The 20,629-nt window shown below is 38.8% G+C and overlaps 1 protein-coding gene across 1 annotated transcript in view; it reads right to left on the bottom strand.

Annotated features, from left to right (window-relative positions):
* The window catches only part of LOC143716537 (uncharacterized), a 33,119-nt gene extending 13,205 nt beyond the window's left edge, over positions 1-19,914 (bottom strand). Inside the window, exon 1 of the mRNA XM_077209088.1 lies at positions 19,626-19,914. The gene's annotated coding sequence lies outside the window, so the exon portion shown is untranslated. The remainder of the gene's footprint in view (positions 1-19,625) is intronic.
* Between the last annotated feature and the right edge of the window lie 715 nt (positions 19,915-20,629).

The following is a 20,629-nucleotide window of genomic DNA, read 5'->3' as shown; positions in this document are numbered from 1 at the left end:
CTTTCCATTCGTCTCTGAATTTTCTACTTAGGTCATTTTCAAATGCCAGCTGGATCAGATGTGCTTTTCGTCTATGCAACATGCTGCGTCTGTGCTCAGAAAAAACATTCTTAAGCGTTGAGAAAGAGTTCTCGCACATAGCAGTCGATGCCCCAAATGTTAGTGCGTGTTTTTAGGCAGTCATCACCACTGGCATGGCTTGGAAAACGCTGGAGTACTTTGAAAGAAGTTTGACCAATGTCACTTTCTCGTCCTGGCCTGTGGACAGTGTTTGCCAAAACTGACGTGCAACAGTGAACTGAGACTCCACCATTTCGGTGTTCGTTAAATCCAGTAGTAGTTTCACTTTCCCTGCATTCAAAAAGTTCTCACTACCAGGGTCCAGTGCATCCAAAGCTGCCATGTAGTTGCCATTACGTTCGCTGAAACGAACGGACATTTCCCCCAAAACAGAGTCAATAATGCTAAAAAAAAGCCGCTTGCACTCCTGCTCAATGTTCACTTCACGCTGACCAAAACTTTCATCCACAATGTAGTCTTGCAGAGTCTTGCTGGCCTGTCGCTGCCGTTTCGGAGGGGCAGGAACCGCATCATCTGCACCTATACTTTCAGCCCACAGTTTCGCAAACTCTGCATCTGATCGTAGACTTTCAATGCATGAAGAAGCGCTGCCAATGAGCCGAATTGCCGTCACTAGATCCGTTTGTTCAGCTTGCAGCATCCTATTCGGTGGATCCATCAGGCACAAAACTTTGTACATCACACAGGCAAGAAATTTGAAAGTCAGTTCTGTGATGGCCTTGTGAAGTCCAACAGCTTCAACTTTTATGTCAGCACCTTTTCTTGTGGTTGCGATTCCATTCAGAAAATCCACAAGGGTGTCGTGCGATTTCAGCACCACGGACACCGTCTCAAGGTGTCCAGTGCATCGTTGATCTAGCAGCCTTTTAAGCTTCTCTCCCTTATACTGTGCAGCTACAGTGGGCTTTCTCAGAAATTTGTACAGTGCATTACAAATGGCAAAAAAATCTTCAACGGCGCTCTCGGATGAAACTGCATGCACTATAACCAAATGTAATTGATGATTAAAACAATGAATGTAGGGCACTTCTCTGTTTAATTTGTTTTGAATATGTTTCTGCATGCCTCCTTCTCTTCCAGACATAACGCTGGCCCCGTCATAACATTGACTTAATATTTTATTTATATCGAGACCAACATTTGACAGCTCCTCAAGTACGATGTTTGTGAGTGACAGGGCATCGCACTTGTCTGTGGTCAATACTGACAACAGCCTCTCTTTCACTGTGCAGTTCTGGTCAACATATCGAAGAACAACAGCGACATTCTCATTGCCTGTTGGGTCCTTGGTTCCATCCACTTTAATTGTAAACCATGACTCCCCATCATCTTTAACAATGTTCTCTGTCACGATTGTACTCATCAGTTCAATTAAATCATTTTGAACATCGTGTGATGTGTACGTAGCATTTTTTGGAATTGTACTGAAGGCCTGCGCTAGCTCTTTGTTTTTTCTCAGCGTGTAATCAAATAGAGACAGGAACAGTCCACTGCCTACGTCACCTCTGTCATCAACTGAATCTATGGTACCCCTCAATGGCAGTTCGTTTGATACCAGGAATTCAATAATGTCAATTATTGAAGACACATAAAGGCGGTTTCGAGAAAGCTGATCTGAATTAACTAGGGTTGAAATCTCTTTTCCTGTGGAACATCGCAATTGCTGCTCTTTCCAAATAGCCATGCAAGCCAGATGCTCTTTACAGTTAGCATGTCTGTAAAATCCTTTCGCTTTATCTGTCGCATGCTTCCAGTTGCAAAAACCAGTACTTGTAAACACAGAGTCACTCCCGCCAAATTTCCGACAGGGAAAACAAAATGCCGAATCTGTTTGCTCTGAATATTCTAGCCATTCCCTATCATTGTACCAATTCGCCGAAAAGGACCGTTTACAGTCGTTTTTATGTTGTTGTTTCTTTGGAAACTGCTTTAAACAGACCTGGACTGGCTTGTTTTTACCAAGGTCCTCTGGTACACTATACGATGACGGCGCCGGCGAGTCCTTGTTTTTGGTGGGCTGAGTGACTGGCAGTGCCGTTAGCGGGGCTGCATTGTCAGAGTCCACACTGCTTATTTGGAGCTCAGATGAGCCAGAAGAAGTAGCAGCAGGTGTTGTGGGTTCTTTCTTTTTAATCCATTTGCGAATGTCCATTGTGAAACCAACGATATGATGCAATATGCAACCTTGATATGATATGAAATAAAATATGTGTTGTGGTTCAGCGCTGTGGCACGTGACAAGCAATGACGCATCACCATGGAAACATTAAAGTGACAGACTCTAAATAACGGTTGCCTTGGAAAACTCACGCAGTTAGAATATTTTAAACTTACGTGTGAAAGGGTTAACTAAAATATTATTAATTTAGCTTAATATTCACAAAAATAAGAAAATGTGAAAATTTAATTGGCAAATGTGATTTTTAAATAGCATATTTTATCAGTAAAATCCTGTTTACATTCATGGTGATCTGAGGGGGCGGGAGAGTCCCGTTGAGGGGGCGTCGCCCCCTCACGCCCCCCCGTGGCGCCGGCCCTGAGCCTTGATGACAGAGAAACAATCGAGAGTTATTTCGCAATAAACAAATTAAAAGTTTACATAACGGTTAAAAATGTTTATGTCAGTAAGATTTGTTTAATGAAATTAATATTTTTATTCAACAAGGATCAATGCATTAAATTGATCGAAAGTGACAGTCAAGGGTTTTACACTAGTTAAAAAAAAATCTATTTCATATAAATGCTGTTCTTTCAACATTGTTCATCAAATAATTTTGCATAAAATGTATCATGGTTTCCACAAAAACATGAAACTGTTTTCAACATTGCTAATAATAAGAAATGTTTCTTGAGCAGCAAATCAGCATATTAAAATGAATTCTCATCATGAAGAATCATGAAGACTGGAGTAATGATGCTGATGTTACAGTTTTTACTGTATTTTTGATCAAATAAAGGCAGAAGAGAATTAAAAATCTTACAGACCCCAAACTTTTGAACAGTAGGCTAGTGTACAATAGTGCATTTACTATAATTAGGGTAATTTAGTAAAAGTCACTGATTAATTACAGGCGAGTTGAGAGCACAAATCACAAAATATTTAGTGGTCATGAAAACGTATTCAGATTTAGCATATTGATGATGCATTTGTAACGGGGCACTTATTATAATGTAGAGTGAAGTGCTACCTTTCTAAGGAACTTTTCAAAAGAGGAGTAGACAAATGAAAGTACCAAAATAGTTTACTCAGAACATATAGCCGGCATTTATTGAACATCAAATATCAACCAGTATGACCTTGTTTATCTTTTCTTTGTAATGTCCTTTTAGTTGTGAATATCAGTGTTTCTCTTAGTTTTGACTTTTTTTCACACAAGTTGGGAAATATGAAATAAAATAAACTCAGAGCTCTGATTAAATAACCACAAAATAATAAACCAAAGTCCATCTACCCGGGTAGTATGTTTTTTTTTTCCTTTTTAAAAGTGGGGTGAGATCTCGCGCTTATCTGTACGATGCAATGAAGAAATGGTGAGTAGAAGCAGTTCGTGTTGCAGGAAAGATGATCATTCGCGCCCTCTGCTCTTCTGCCTCGCGTGTCCGATGGTGAATTTGTCCAATGGAACTCCCTCTGGAATCATGCATCCAAAAAAAACCAACCGGAGAAAAAAATCATAAAGTAGGTAAGCTCCTTGTCGTAATTTCGACCCTTTGCTCTGTTATTTCCGCCTTAGAAGTGTGTTTGGTGGGAAAAACCCTTTTAACCAGCTCTTAAGTGTTATATTTTCTAACTTTATTACTCAGTGTGGAATAGAGCCCGACCGATATATCGGCGGGCCGATATTATCGGCCGATTTTAGGCATTTTCCTAACTATCGGTATCGGCATTTATAATGGCCGATAAATGAATATTTTAAAAAATGCGGGTACGGTGATTCATGTAAGGGTGGCGCTGCCAATAAAGCACCTAAAAGCTGTCACAAGAACTGGCAAAAATAATGATTATGAATACAACAAATATAGCAAGGAGACATTTTAATTGTTTATTAATAAACAAGTGTTTTCAGTCAGTGTCAGCCAAAGATGAAGTTGACGATGCTGACTCGCAATCTTCAGTGAGCGCGCGCCAGAGAGAAATGCACATTTCATACGATTACATGAGTCTGTCTGTCTTTCGTTTTGAATTGTTCGGTTTAAAAGTAGACATTTCAATATAGATATATTTCAATTCTCAGGTCTATACGCTGAGTTTCGGTTCATGAGACGAGCTCCAGTTCACCCGCAGGCGCCTCCGTGTCGAGATTGTCTATCGTCTGCTATATTTACTTCTTATAAATTAAATGCAGGCAAAAGGCTGATGAAACATTGATTAAAATTAAGATACAATTAAGACAAAACGAAATTCACTTTGAAACGAAAGGTTTTGTGCTTTCTGTTTGATGTCTATGTGAAAGTTTCAAAGCATTAGTGCCGCTTTCAGAGCGCTCACGTCCGTAGTGCTGAACTGTCGCGTCTGTAACATTGTTTTTTCCTCATAAATGCAAACACGAAAAATAAAATAAAATAAAATAAAATGAATATTTTATGTAGCCTGTGGAGACTGAGAGCCAACCCTTCTTCATCCGGTGGGTAGTAGCCTACTTGTGATTTGCGCAGTGTAATTCACAGAATTGATTTCTCTGCTACAAGCCTCTGTCACGTATTGTGTGAGCTTGTGACTATTGCAAGCGCGCAGCTGAGAAGTCCTGATTATATTGTCTGCTATATTTAGGCCTTCTTCTTATTTATTAAGGCAATTGGTTGATGAAACATTGATTAAAATGCGTGGCGCGAGCGATCTCCGACAGTAAACTAATTCTGCTTTGTCTAGGGTAAACAGCTGTTGCGACGCGAGCAGTAACGGCCGCGTCCGGTGTAGACACAGTGTTAAAGCTCATTCTGCCTGATAACGCTACGTTACAACATCAAGCAATATTCCAAAAATGTATATAATTTTAACACTTTATATAGGGCCATTTTGCATTAAGAGTAGCCTAGTTTCACGTTTAGTACATTTTGCTTACTAATTATTTAAAATAGTATAAAAGTACTGTACATATGTAATTAAAAACGTTTTCATTATGATATTATTCATTTTACTTTAGTAAAAAGATCTGAGTTCTTCCTCCACTGGTAGAGATTAGAGGAATTAAGAGTAAAAATAGAAGATAATAAGGTTTTGTCAGTGACACTTTTTATATATTTATTGATACAAGTTATGACTAAATTAAAAGACAAAGTCGTCGTTAGTGAAGATTATGCAACAGTATTTAGAATATAATATAATATAATATAACATGCAATGCAAACTAGTTTGGTTACAGCTCAGCTGTATAATTCTCATTCTATCATTCCCCCTGCCTCCATTACATATCTGTGTCACACAAGTGTTTGATTACCACATTTGAGTGATCATTGCAAAACGTGTTTATAAAATATATTTATTCTGTTTATAGCTACAGTGTAAAGTACCCATCAAAAGTTTGTACACACCAATAGGAAAGTGTCCAAACTTTTGACTGGTATACTGTACTATAATACACAAATAATATTGCTACTGTATTATAATATACACATAAATAATATCGGCCGATATATCGGTATCGGGCTTTTTTTACTCCCTAATATCGGCATCGGCCCCCAAAAATCCATATCGGTCGGGCTCTAGTGTGGAAAATCAAAATGGGGCTTCAGCTCTATCGTTCTGCTGTTCGCGATTTTTTGTATTCTTCTCCGAGAATCAGTGTAGCAGTTTTCCTCTCTATGCAGCGCCACCACTGCCATCTACTGGACAAGTACGTTGTGCAGAGAAAACATAACTAAAAGTAATCAAGAAATCAGATATTAAACTAGAATAACGTAATCCTGCTAGTAGGCTATTTTCAAGTGGGTTACACATTCACCTCATAAATCATGACACACTGCCCTAGCACAGGAAAGTGCATGTAAGTTTAAGTGCATACTTTTAAAATTAAAAAGTATTGGTATCGGTATCGGCGATACTGGCCCTGTATTTACTTGCTATCGGATTGATACCGAATTTTGCAGTATCGCCCACCCCTATCCGAGAGCGTACTCGATAGTGCACGAGAGAGAGACTGAGTGTGACATTTATTTAAACTTATATAAACTAATATAATTTATTTTACTGGACAATTTAAAGCTCATAACCATTAATATTTTGCTGTTACCTGAAGTACTTCGAGTGCAGTGTTTGCATCATGCAGAATTTGTCCTGAAAAGTAAATGTGATGTTTGTTACCTCAATAAATTTAAGGTCATTCCTGTTTTATTTGTGTACATTTTAATCATTAACATTAAAAGGACACTCTTTTTACGACTAAAATAACAGTAAAGGGTAAAAAAAAATGAATTCCCCAAAATTAAAACGGAATTTGCAAAAATTAAAACGGAAAAAATGTAATTTAGGAAAAAATAAAACGGAATTTGGAAAAAAATAAAACGGATTTTATAGGGCCCTAATTAGCTCTACGAAAGTGATCGGCCTATCAAGGTTTTGGCGGAGTCGCCTGCGCACTCGCAGTAGTGGCCAATAGCATAAAGTTTAATGACAGGTGATGAGAACCAATCAGACTGGATAAAATAACATGTATCAAATTCTGATTCGCCAGGGACGCAGCGACCTGCGGCCGGAAGGGGGATCTTTAAGAAACCAATTAGAGACCAGCTTCAGGTCACATGCTGCTGAAAATTAGACATCCATTTGTCCGGCGTCCCTCGCCCATGAAACATATGGAAAAACATAGAAAATAGTTAATCGATTAAAGACAAGGCCTCGACTCAGTTCACATAGAGTAAGCTTCTGTTGTTATACGTCACACGCATCACACGCATGACCAGCGTCGGCCAATAGTAAGCCTACGTGTGCCATAGTAAGCCATAGCTCTACACAATCACACTACGTAAACTGACTAGAGGCCCACAGAGAAGGAAATGAATAGTTGAAATAAAGTCGTTATTTTTGTTTGTTTTTGTGCACAAAAAGTATTCTCGTTGCTTGATAAACTTAAGATTGAGTCACTGTAGTCACTTGGACTATTTTATCGATGTCTTTAATAACTTTTCGGGGCTGGCAAGTATCAATCCCCTAAGAAGCCCATGGAGGAGTGATCCAGCTCTCAGATTTCATCAAAAATTTCTTAATTTGTGTTCAGAAGATTAACGAAGGTCTTACGGGGTTAGAACAACAAGAGGGTGAGTAATTACTAACAATTTAAATTTTTGGGTGAACTATCCCTTTAAAGTTTTTGCCCATCAAAATACTATAATAGTTAAAAGACATAACTAAACGTGACTATGTGTATTGTGATGCATTATTATTCTGCTAGAAAAAAAATGTATTATCATGCAGTAACTTACAATATTTGCTCTGAGCGTGTGTGTGACAGTGATTCATGCGCATACATGCCAGTCAGCGCGGCATCGCACGTCAAGTTCGTAGAGAGCTTTATTCAGTCCATTTTAAATTCTGATATATATTATCTAAGAATTTCAAGTAAATGCACAAGAAATCCGCACTCATTTAAGGGACGGAGAGAAAGCACTGACTCCTGCAGGATTTCATCTGACAGTACTTTTTATTTAACACTAAAAAGTTAAAATAAGCATATAATAGTCTATCTGTTCCGTAAGAGCAACGGTACCGCAGAACGAGTGTGGCATCTATATCTGAAGTTTTAAAATCTGAACTCCAAAAAGCAACAAAATTGTCAGACATCCATGAGTGCATGTTCACAGAGGAAAACAGCGCTTCGAAACTTGACAACGACGGAATCCAGCGTGTATCAGGGTTTCCGTTGTCCGGTATTTACCGGACATTGGCCGGGAAAAAAATGAAATGTCCGACAAAATTAAATCTCTCCGGTAGGGCTGCACGATGTATCTTTTAGCATCGATATCGCGATGTGCGGATCCACGATAGTCACATCGCAGGATGTGCGATGTCAAGTATAGGGATTGTAGTTGATCCGTGATTCATGATCAGTAGGCTGCGGGCCAGCAGCTCCCCGGCCCGTAATCCTTGTGATTTTCAATTTTCAATCCTGATTAATTGCAAAGTTTAACCATCATAGAGTGAGAGTTTATCAATTTGCAAGTCCTGTCAGTTTAAACATCAAGCACAAGAAGACTGGAACTTGCGCGCTGTTTTCTGTCAGCCTTACTAAAGCGTATTTTTGTCCCGCCAAAGCCTTATTTGACCGGTGAGAGTCATGTAGATGACTGACTGCTGCGCTTGTTTAACAGAACAAGCAGAGTGAAAGCCCCGGTCGCGCACGCGCACTATCACCGTCTTCAAACTGTCTTGCTCTCTCTCCCTGCCTCGCGCATATTAATGAATTGAGCTGACCGATTATCTTTGAGAATACATGATGGTAAAAGGTCGGAAGACCGAAGGTTTTTTTTTTTTGAACTACCGCTGGTTGTGAATTGTGCTAAAATAACGTTGCCTTACCTTTTCTGAAAAGCGTTCCACAAACACATTCAGATGACATAAACCACACTTTCAATTAAACAAAAAAAATAAACAAAAAAAAATCTATCCAGTGATGAAATTTTTTCTGTGTTGACACAAATCGTGTGCGATGTCCTAAACTGCCGGGATAATCACACAACATGTGCCGTGGTCCGTTAATGACAGGTCCGATTCGCGAACGAACCGATTCACTTTTGAATGGTTAAATTAACTGATATGTCCAACACTGAACTCAAGAGACATAAATCGGAAAAACTTTACAATAAGGTTCCATTTCTTCAACTCTATAGTTAACTACATTAGTTAACATTTTTATTAATATTAGTTTCTATGCAGATTTACTCCATGACAAAACCACAGTCATTCTAGAATGAATCATTCTTTCCAAATAGAGCTATTCAAGTCATCTGGTGAAATTGTTTTTATATCGCAATATATAATCGCAGAAAAATAAAATATCGCAATGTCATTTTTTACCAATATCGTGCAGCCCTACTCTCCGGTCAAATTGTCCGATTAAAATTGCCTAATAATCCCTAACACAATCTGAATTTGAGAATAAGCCTAAAATGTATAAAGCAAAAATACACCGACCTCTTGCTATGTTATAAAGGAACAGGCTCTACCGCTTGAAAGTTATTAAACAACACCGCATGCTGCATTTCAAATAAAGCACACGCCTAAAACGGCTGTAGGCTAATATAGACCTAAACAACGAACGATTGAGTGAGATGTTTCAAATATGGCCAGGCCCAGGCAGACTAGCCTTAAAAGCTTTTTTCAGAGGCCAGACGTCCACTTTTCCACAGATGTCCACTTGTCCAGAGCCAGAGCTCCACGCCTCCACCACCACCCGACGTTCATGTTTTTCCGTCTATTTGAAAGTTAGGCTAGTGGCGGCTCGTCAATAGAGGGCGCTGGGTCCCTGGCGAATCAGAATTTGATACATGTTATTTTATCCAATCTGATTCTGGTTCTCATCACCTGTCATTCAACTTTACGCTCTTGGGCCACTAGTGCGCAGGCGACTTTGACAAAACCTTGCTAGGCTGATCACTTTCGTAGAGATAATGGCAGCAGTTAAACCAAATTTAACCCGTCATTGATTTACAAAAAAACCCTTTCACAAGGCGTTCGCTGGAAGAAAAAAAAAAAAGGATAAAGGATCTCGGACCAGACCAACCCGATTTACAAATCCGGCAGCAGCCAGTGACAGAGGACAAGCTTCACTCGGAGCTTCACCCGCGCTTGTCATAAGAAACGTGTCGGCACTGAAGTTTTGTGGACAATAACGGGGGTAAGAGACCTCAAACAGCTATCTGAAATTTATTTTCGCCCCGCCCCCCCAAAAATAATTATCACCAGCCGCCACTGCATGTTGCATTCTATACGACCTGATTATGTCATTTTTTAAATTACATAGCCTGCCTCCAGTTTTCCTCAACTTGATTAATTAAGAGGCGATATGACCGGCATATCATCAAAATGTCCGTAAAACGAAATGTCCGTAAAACGAAACCATTTTTTTCTAGCAAAAACTCTGGCGTGTATTAAATTTTATGAAATAATCTGGAAAAAAGTACAAACACGGCAGAGATGGCAGGTTCAGCAGGTGGAATCAGCTAAGGTGATGTGATGGCAAACAGAGAGCAGACAAACGGCTAGTGACAACAGCGGCAATCCACCTGTCACTCAAGTGGCCACGCCCTTGATTATGCAGCATTTTAAGGCTTAATATAATTTAAACGAATGAGTTATAAATAAATTCACCCCCCTCACAGTTGTCATGAAGGGCAAAATTAGCTAAGGGGGTGGATTGGAATCCACTGCTGCTTCAATGTATATGTAATAATTGATTATAATTAAGGTATTAATCAATATTTTTCCTTCTAAATATCAAATGAGTTGAATGACTTCTCTGGAGATTTTACTTTGTTATAAAAGTTACCAGTGTGATTACTGAAATGTTCTTTTCATGTATTCTTAAATGTCTGTATTTAATACCTGAATTCAGTAACAGTGCTTGCTTATTCAGCCCGGATTTCAGAAATAAAATAGGCACTTGTTTTGTGTTTGAGAAAGGACTTCAACATGTTAAAACATATAGGGATCTATAGATTAAGAGACCATTTCTCAGTTAAAGCCTATACTTTCCATTTAGACTAAAGTTTAGCTATCCTTGAGAGAAAGAATGCATTATCTTGATGTATGAGAAGTAGGGATGGCGAAAACTAAAAATTTTCTTGACCGACCACCGAACCTCATTAGCCGGTTGAAACCGGTTAACCGATTAGTTTAAAATATGCCATGCTATTTGAAATAACAGCCATTTCGAGCCACGCCTGCAATTTCGCAACTGTCGCATCTCTCTCTGCCTCCCACTCACTCACACACACACACACACACTGCCCCGGCGCCGCGCTTCCACTCACGTCACTTTTTTTAAATCCCCTACAGCGCGAAACATGTGTCCCGCAAACGCGGCGCCGAGGAGCTTGTATGTAATCGGAGGACAAATGGCTCCTTAGTTTTGAAATGGTTTGGGTACAAGGTGATCGCGTTGAAAATAAAGGCGTTGGTCTAGCGTTAGAAGCTCATTTTAAACATTGCCGAGGCTCATTTAAGAAAATGACAGCTCCGAACGAAGAGACCCCACTTTAGTTTGAGGTAGTGCTAACAATAATAAAGAAAGATGATGATCATCATCACCTTATCTGTTACCACTGAAATGCAGATGTAATGTATTTCTACAGTATTACTACTGTATTTAAGCACTGTATCACACAAGTTGCAACTTACTGTGAAATTCTTTTTGGTGAAATGGTCCCACACACTACGTTTCTTTGCACGCTTCATCCTGTCGTCTGCCCTGGCTATAACCTCGAGTGTTTAAGCCTGTAGCCTTTACTTTTCGCAAACCTTGTGAGTGCGCGAACCCAAACGCTGTGACCTCGCGCCAAATGTTTTTATTGGTTACTCGCCAAACAGGCGAGTTATGAAAAATTGAGTGTGAGGGATTTGTTCAATTCACACAAAAATATCTTGGAATGAGATGGCTAACTGTAGTAGCGTTTAGCCCACTGTCTATAATAGCCTAATTTAGAGATCACTTTTTTTTTAACTGACTACCGACAACTTTGATCGGTTAACGTTGAGACGGTCAACCATCGGTCATCGGTTAGCATCCCTATTGAGAATACTCTCCTGTTTATAGTTCGAGCCTGGCCAAATCCAACCTTGGAAAAGCTGTGTGTCGTGTGTGTGTGTGTGTGTTAGTCTTTTTGGTCACAGGTTAAGGAACCACTGGCATTATTGGAGATTGACTGAGTTGCTGTTCTGGACATGCTGGCGCCCAGCAACCCAAATCTGCGACCTGGAAGGTCATGACGTCACGTCACTAACTTCAGCTGCATAATCGATGTAGATATGCTTCAGTCTATCTGTATATGTGTGGAAAATTACTGTTTATCTATTTTTTAGCCAATGAGAATCATTCATCTTGTAAGCAATGACCTAGCTTAGACCTTGGAAATGGTATAACTGCTGTGATCTTTGAAACTGTAAGCGGGGCGGCCTACGAACTCCTGTGAGAGTCTTGAAGCTGACTTCTGCTGATGAAACTGCAAACCATCTTCAGAAAACTTTTCTTTAATTTCTTATAATTCTGACTCTGGGTCATCATTCTTCATATCTGGTTCTGGGTCTTTGACTGTATACCCCTTACACTATATAGACCAAAACCACTTTTTGCACCAGGCTGTAAACATATTTTTTTTCTGCTGTAAAGTTGGGCATATTAACATGGGGGAGATACAGATTTGACTCACTTTTGCAGCCAACCGATGAATTGCAGTTTAATTCACTTTCTTGTTGGTTTCAAGAGAGAGACCGGGAGGTTGCCGCTTGGTTGCGACTAGGGCTGAAACGATTAGTCGACAATGTCTTATTGTCGACAAATATCTTTGTTGTCGAGTAGTCGTTTGATCCCACATGACCTAATGTAAGGGCATGCAATATTGCGATTTGACCGCTACGACGCTGTAGCGCTAGAGTGTAATGCAGCCCTTACTAATGCTATTGGTAAAAGAAAAAACAGCGCAAATTATGACGAATCCGAACGAATGCAAACGAATCCGAACTAGCAAGGTTTGTTTGGGAAAGTTTCACAAACTTCAAAACAAGAATGCTGTCGTGTGAATTACATGCAAGGCGGAACTTGCTTTTCACGGGAGCACAACATGCACGTTGGAGCACTTAAAGAGGAAACATCCCGGCAAAAGAGGAGCCGGTGAGAATTGAGTGTTCTCCAGCTAGAGCTAACTAACTAGCGGTAAATCTCTTTATTACAGAATGCAATACTACTAATACTACTAATAATATTATCAAAAATAATATAATTACAGTAATGATGATTTATTTTGCATAAAATAAAGCTTGATCGAGCTTAGTAGTAAGGGCTGTTTTTATTATTGTAACACTATTAGGTATTATGGTCTTATCACTTGCCTTTATTTTGTTCCATAATCACGATTTGCAAAAGTAGATGTTAGGAAGAATATCATAGCAGTTACTTTTTCATACAGTAAATTAAAAGGTGAATGAGAACGTCTCTGTCACCTCAATTGTCATGTAAAAAAAAAGATTGTAATTTTATACTTATAATAATGGTTTGCAGATTAATATTTTACCATTCTTTGTGTCCTGAAGTAAATGTCCCTTTTTTTGTTTCAGTTCTAAGAAAAGCAGTGGGCCTATTAAACAATGCTTAGAGAGCATTTGTGTGTGATTTGAGTTGGACCGAAATCTGAAAACTTAAAGAGAATGACATGTTTAGTTGGCTCAAAGTTTATTAAAACAACCATTTCAAAAGCTGAACTGATTTAAATTTTTTATATTATAGTAAGAATATGTATAACTCAATGTTTTAACTAATTGAAAAAGCTGAATAATCGTTCCAAACTTACTGATTAGTCAGTGAAATAACCGACGATTAGTCGATTAATCGTTCTAATAATCGTTAGATTAATCGATAATCAAAATAATCGTTTGTTGCAGCCCTAGTTGCGATACTCACTTTATCGCATTGCCTCGTGTAATGTGTATGCAGTAGTTTCAGCCCAGAGAGTGATTGCACGCAAGAGCTCCTGGTTTTGGTCATACACCTATTTAAGGTTTGGTGAGGTAAATACACATTCTCATACCAGTGAACAAAATGTTTTAATGTTATATTTGCGTATTACATATGTGTGTTCAATGGGAAATGTTTTATAGATTGTCTTTTAAGGACGCCTGAGTGTATGTGTGAGCTGGTTTGATCACGCGTGGGACACGTGTTGTTGTAATAAATGTTAATTCAATATTGTTCGCCTTATTTAAAGCCCAGTGTTTGTGAATGTTTAAATTAAATGTGCATGTTAAAAACAGCGGGTTCTTAAAACATTTAATATCTGGTTAAGAACTATTGAAACTTCTTGAATGCTGTTTGAAAAGTGTATTAATTTCTCTTTATTTAAAAGTGTACGCAGATAACTGAAGTTTGATGGTAGACTAATGTACTGTTTTTCTTTCATTTGACTATTAGCCTCTATTTTATTTCATTGTATTTCATCTACCGTATTTGTATTATACTCAATTGGAGTATTTCATTATTCCAATTTAGGCTATTTCATTTCATTTGAATTCATTCAATTTGTATTACCAATTGTCTTTCATTCCAAATAAGTGGACCAAAGAAATCAGAAAGACTTTGTCATTTAAAGCAGCACTATGTAGTTTTTCAACCTTCATAATATATTTCCAAGACCCTTGAGATGGTACATCGACTTACAATAGGTTGAATGACACATCTGCCATAGCCTGACAGTATCTGTATCGCTTTTAGTGGCACTATGCAACTTCAGATTTCGGGTAGTAACCCGAGCACAAAAAGAACTACAAAATTCGACTGCTTTACGGCATACCTCACTTCCCTGACTTCCTCAAATTCTGACGTGAGAGCCCAACTAGCGTTTGATTGCCGTCTGTATGTTGTTGTCATGGCCTAAGCAATAACTAAAAGGAAGAAGGCAAAGGTTTTGTTGGAGGAGACTAGAAAGAGAAAAAGGGAGAGGCCGGACGAGGATCAATATTGGTCCAGCGTTCGCTCGCTGGCGTGAGCTAGAGGAGGGGTGCCAGTATGCGGTAGTCCTGTGGGCGAAAATGCCTTGTTGATGCTAGAGGTCAGAGGAGAATGGGCCGACTGATTCAAGCTGATAGAAGAGCAACTTAGACTGAAATAACCACTCGTTACAACCGAGGTATGCAGCAAAGCATTTGTGAAGCCACAACACGCAACCTTGAGGCGGATGGGCTACAACAGCAGAAGACCCCACCGGGTACCACTTATCTCCACTGCAATTAGGAAAAAGAGGCTACAATTTGCAAGAGCTCACCAAAATTGGACGGTTGAAGACTGGAAAAATTTTGTTTGGTTTGATGAGTCTCGATTTCTGTTGAGACATTCAGATGGTAGAGTCAGAATTTGGGGTAAACAGAATGAGAACATGGATCCATCATGCCTTGTTACCACTGTGCAGGCTGGTGGTGCTGGTGTAATGGTGTGGGGGATGTTTTCTTGGCCAACTTTAGGCCCCTTAGTGCCAATTGGGCCTCGTTTAAATGCCACGGCCTACCTGAGCATTGTTTCTGACCATGTCCACCCCTTTATGGCCACCATGCACCCATCCTCTGATGGGTACTTCCAGCAGGATAATGCACCATGTCAGAAAGCTTGAATCATTTCAAACTGGTTTCTTGAACACGACAATGAGTTCGCTGTACTAAAATGGCCCCCACAGTCACCAGATCTCAAACCAATAGAGCATCTTTGGGATGTGTTGGAACGTGAGCTTCGTGCCCTGGATGTGCATCCCACAAATCTCCATCAACTGCAAGATACTAGTTTCTGTATTAATTTGGAGATTAACTGTGAAATGATTACATGATCAAATATATTAAAAACGCAATGTTTTTTTTAATGGTAAACATAACAGAAAAAAATGCGTGATTAATCTAGTTAATTTTTGCAATTGATAAAAAAAAAAGAAACATGAATAAGTATTATTCATGTTTCTTTTTATTGAATATTATGTATTTGTTAAAGGGATGGTAAAACGATTTCACTTTTCTAACTTTAGTTAGTGTGTAATGTTGCTGTTTGAGCATAAACAACATCTGCAAAGTTACAGCGCTCAAAGTTCAAAGCAAATGGAGATATTTGCTTTTAAAGAAATCAATTTCTTAGGACTACAGCAAACAGCCGGTAGGGACTACACGACATTCCTCAAGGGTTGCTGACGTCAGCAAACCCCAATAAACCCCTCCTCCGAGAATACGAAATAAGGGGAGCGAAGCCATTTTATATTGTGTTGGAGAAGAGTTATTGTGGTATAAGAGTGTTGTTGCCGCCGCAATGTCGTCGAAACACTGTTATTTTCATCAGTGCCCGGATTTCAGGTCCACTTTGTTCAGCCTTCCTAGGGTCGCGGGAGTTAGGGATCAATGGTTAATTAATTATTACCCAAATCTCGCTCTCTGTGCTGCACATTTTACGGAGGAAAGCTTCCACAATGTTGGCGAGTTCAATGCAGGATTCGCACAACAGCTTGTGCTGAAAGATGGAGCAGTTCCAACTTTAAGAACAGAAGCTGTTGTTTACTGGCCACAACCTGTAAGTATGATTTATTTTTCGTCGATGTGTTTTCCTGTAATAGTTCGTATTGTTAATTGTACGTTGTAGCAAGGAAGTAAACAAATGACAACGCTGTTTGGCTCTGCAAACCAGCTTGTTAAATGCTCATTCATACTTAACGTTATCAGACAAACACCTAACGTTACAAACTTTTTTTAAATCTCAACAGCGAACTTGGAATTAGAGTAAATTATTCTTTGATTAGAGCGTTTATGTATTGTTTATCGCTTGTTTTTCTACAGGCATGCAAAACATGATTCTGTGTTTGATTTGGCTACAGTAAAGCCAATGTTTACTGTTCGTTTTGGGTTAATAGTTCTGTCGACAGATATTTGGCTACAATCGTTCTAAAAATACAAAAGTAACCGTGCGTCCCATACAGAAATGATCACTATAGATCCGCAGTCTTTACTCAAAAAATCCCTTTGAGGATTGTAGTGTATAATTTGTTAGAACGATTATATGAAATTCTTGTTTATGAAGCTTATTTTTTTGTAATACTATAATAATTAGTACAATTAAATAACAGCGTTTCTAAAAGGTAATGAGACAACAAAAAACAAACCTTTCCGAAACGTCGTTTAACAGCCTTCTTGAACAGGTTCTGCTCGATCATCTTCACTAACATTCTCTGGGTCCGATTCGGGCTCAAATTGGTATGGTTTTATTGACGCCATCGTTTATACAACCCCAAATCAGAAAAATAGGCATATATTTGGATTGTACAGAGACATAAACTGCCATCAAGATGACATGTTTCCTGGGAAGCAAGACAATACCAGGCCTCATTCTGCACATGCTAAAACTGAGTGGTTTCTAGACACTCTGCACCATAGAAGGGATGTGCCTGCCTATTTACTGCAGTCCAGATATGTCTCTTATGGACAATGTATGACCCATCATGAAAAGGAGAATCATGCAATGATGACCAGAGACTGTTGAGCGGCTGTCTTGTATCAGACAAGTTTGGGCAAATAATCCACTAGCAAAACTCCAACAATTGACCCTTCGCTAAGCCCCGCCCTCCTTAGTTACTGTTGCTACGCCTGTCAAGCTTTAGCGTCTAGCACATCTATTACAGTGCGTAACATGCACCGGTGTCAGGCATTCCCAATGAGATAATTAGTAATTTTTGGCGAACATGTGAAATATCTGAGAGAGCAAGACAAAAGGTACTGCAGTATGCATTCGAGGGATGTATCCACAACATAATATGCAGCCGATTAGAGAATAATTTCATAAATATTTAAGCTAAAGCCGATATTCGCAGCAGCCGCCGCCTCGTACGCTGACCATTCAAATGGGAAACACACAAATTGAGGAACAGCTATGTTCGTGCACAGCAGGGTAAGTGAAATGTGAAACTAATAATTATACATCAAACACTTTATCCATAAATCTTGTGGAATAACACTAACACCGGGAGAGCCGCGATCGGATTGGGTTAAAGTTAACGTTACTCAGGAAGGGGTAGTAGGCCGTCCATTAACAAAATGCTGAAATATATTTTAAAGTATGTCAGTGAGCCTCCCTCTTGTCTTTAAACGTCTTATTTTATGTTAAAACATGTACATTATGAACAAAGAACCGTCATTATTTCCAACTTACAAGCAATATGTGTTTTTGTTAATCCTGTCGACACTTAGTTGTGAATGGGGTCTCCCACACTGTTGATCCACGCACATCATTTCTCACCTTGGCTTTTAGATTTTCGGGAAGGAAAACAAATTACACTCCTCGTCCAAACTTTTAGGATACCGGGTATCAGATTTGCACAATCCATACGCACAACGCTTCGGCATGTTTCCCTCGCTCGAAAGCTCGCCAGACCTCCCTCGCCTAGTTACGGTTGCTAAGACACGATTGGCCAGTGGCGGTTTTCGGGCGGGGCTTAGGGTCAATTAAAAAAATCTAAATTAGGTCAATTAATCCTCAACTCCCAAATGATTAAAAAGTTAAATTAAAAGGTTAAGGTGATGTGACACAGTGGTAAACAGGTCTCTGTCCCAACTTTTTTGGTGTGTGTTGCAGCCATCAAAATCAAAATTTGTTCATATTTACAAAATACAATGTGGTCAGTGAAAACATTGGAAAATGTTTCTTTGTACTTTTGTCAGCTAATAAAAGGTTAAATAGAATGAACAAATCAGATTCTTGATTTTATTGCATTATACAAAATGTCCCAACTTTTTCTGATTTGGGGTTGTAATACATCAAAGCACAAACTAGGCTACCGGTAAAGGTACGGGGCGTGTTGTTTCCGGAAAATGTGCACTAGGCGGTTAGCGAATCACAACACACTGGGCCAGCTAAACCAATCTGAGCCCATTGCGTAGTTTTGAGGGACTGGCTTCATAGAACCAGGAAACCATCAGACCGTTTTTACGAGGAGGGCAGAATAAAGGTAAAATATATAAAAATTGTGCAATTCTTTTAAAAACGAAGCATGAACACACGTTACAGTGCACCCCACAAACACAATCAAGCCTTTGAAAAAATGTGTTTTACCACCCCTTTAATATCTGCACAATTAATGTGTATGCCTCTGCCATCCAGCAACCCTATAATATAAATCGCAGCTGTTTGTCACCAATATTAATCAAAAAACAAAAAAGAAAGAGAAAATTACTTTCGCTGCTTTAACAAAGATAATTAAATTACTTATATTTAATTCATACATTGAAGACTATATGCAGTGTTATTTTACATTTGATAATTCAATGTCTGACTCTGAACATGAATACAGTTAGATTTACCTGAAAAAAAATCATTTATATCTTTGTTCTATTGTATTTATGTAATTGTAATTTGTGTATTACTTTCTATGCAGATTTACTTGATTACAAATCACCCATGTCATTCTAGAATGATTCATTCTTTCTAAATAGAGCTATTCAAGTCTGGTGAAATTGTTCATATCGCAGGAAAATAAAATAACGCAATGTCATTTTTTCCTATATCGTGCAGCCCTAGAGATAATCAACACAAATACCTTCAGATTCACTCTTTCAGCTGAAGGATGCATGAGAAAAGACACATTAATTACCGTCCTACCTAACAGTAACTGCAATTCATCTAATACACAGGACACAGATATGGCTATAAACATACATTAACATCAAAATGAAAGCAAAACCCATTTAAACGAAATTTCCACGGACCAAAATGATATGTGGAGTTTTTTATAATTTATTTTTAAACGCACTTTAAGCAAACAAAGTACAGAAAAAGCAACTCGTAATCTGAAAATAGACATAAGTTTAGGTCATGCAGCAAACTTACATAAATCAGTTCACAATAGAAACAATCCAGGGCAGGCAGCAAAGAATCACGAAGAGAATAAACAGTCCAAGAGTAATCCACGGAAAGACAAAACCACATACAGAAACGCTAAGAAACGTTCACCAGGGCAAAACAAAACTTCGCAATGAGAATCTTCTTCTTCATCGGTTTTTTTATTGGCAGTTTGCAAACAAAGTGCATTACCGCCATCTTCTGGATTGAGGTGTAAACTCTTTGGGATGTCATTTTATATATGTTACTAAACAACAAATACATAAAAATAAAAATAATAAAACCTACGTTTCTTTCATTATGAGTTTCTTTCATAAAGATCATAACATCCTTGATTATAAATTGCATGCCAGGCAAACTCAATAGTTTTTTTTTTAACTCAATCCATTTTCTGTTGCCTTCGAAAATGAAAATGATTTAGGTTTCCAACGTTTGTTTCAATTGTGTTGTTTTAAATGTTGCCGGCACCACACCCGTGCACAGAGAATCATTTATAATACTCAGTACAGCAGGACATAAAATAGCAAAGCATGATTGGAACAGACAAGTTGGTACAGGATCAACTATGGATCAACCAGGATCCCAGGACTGACTGGATGCGCATGCGCGTGCGATCTGTGTTTGTGTTTGGAGCTCCGTCGAATTGATTCATTAATCGCTGATTTTCTTCTTTACCACTCATTTATAAACAAGCACTTTCTATTTTTATATCATGTGAACTTATCCTCGACACTATTCCTTATAAAAAACAATCGGATTGCTTTGATATCGCTACTTAGATCCAACTTTCCGAATCTCGGCTACTAGCCTTTAGCCCGCTAGCATTTCACGCGTGGCCTCGCGCCTATCGACCCTCTCATTTTACACCCGTTTGACTGAAAGGATACGTGTTATATCCATCATTTCAGTCCTAAATTAGTAGTGATATTGGTAGTATCACTACTAATTTACTGTTCATCTGTTATAATGGCGAACATATCGGATGTGTGTCT

The sequence above is a fragment of the Siphateles boraxobius genome, unplaced genomic scaffold, assembly GCF_051911475.1.
Source record: "Siphateles boraxobius isolate OS27281-9 unplaced genomic scaffold, OSU_SipBor_1 6, whole genome shotgun sequence".
NCBI classification, from domain to species: Eukaryota; Metazoa; Chordata; class Actinopteri; order Cypriniformes; family Leuciscidae; genus Siphateles; species Siphateles boraxobius.
This window is presented reverse-complemented; position numbering and strand designations above follow the sequence as displayed.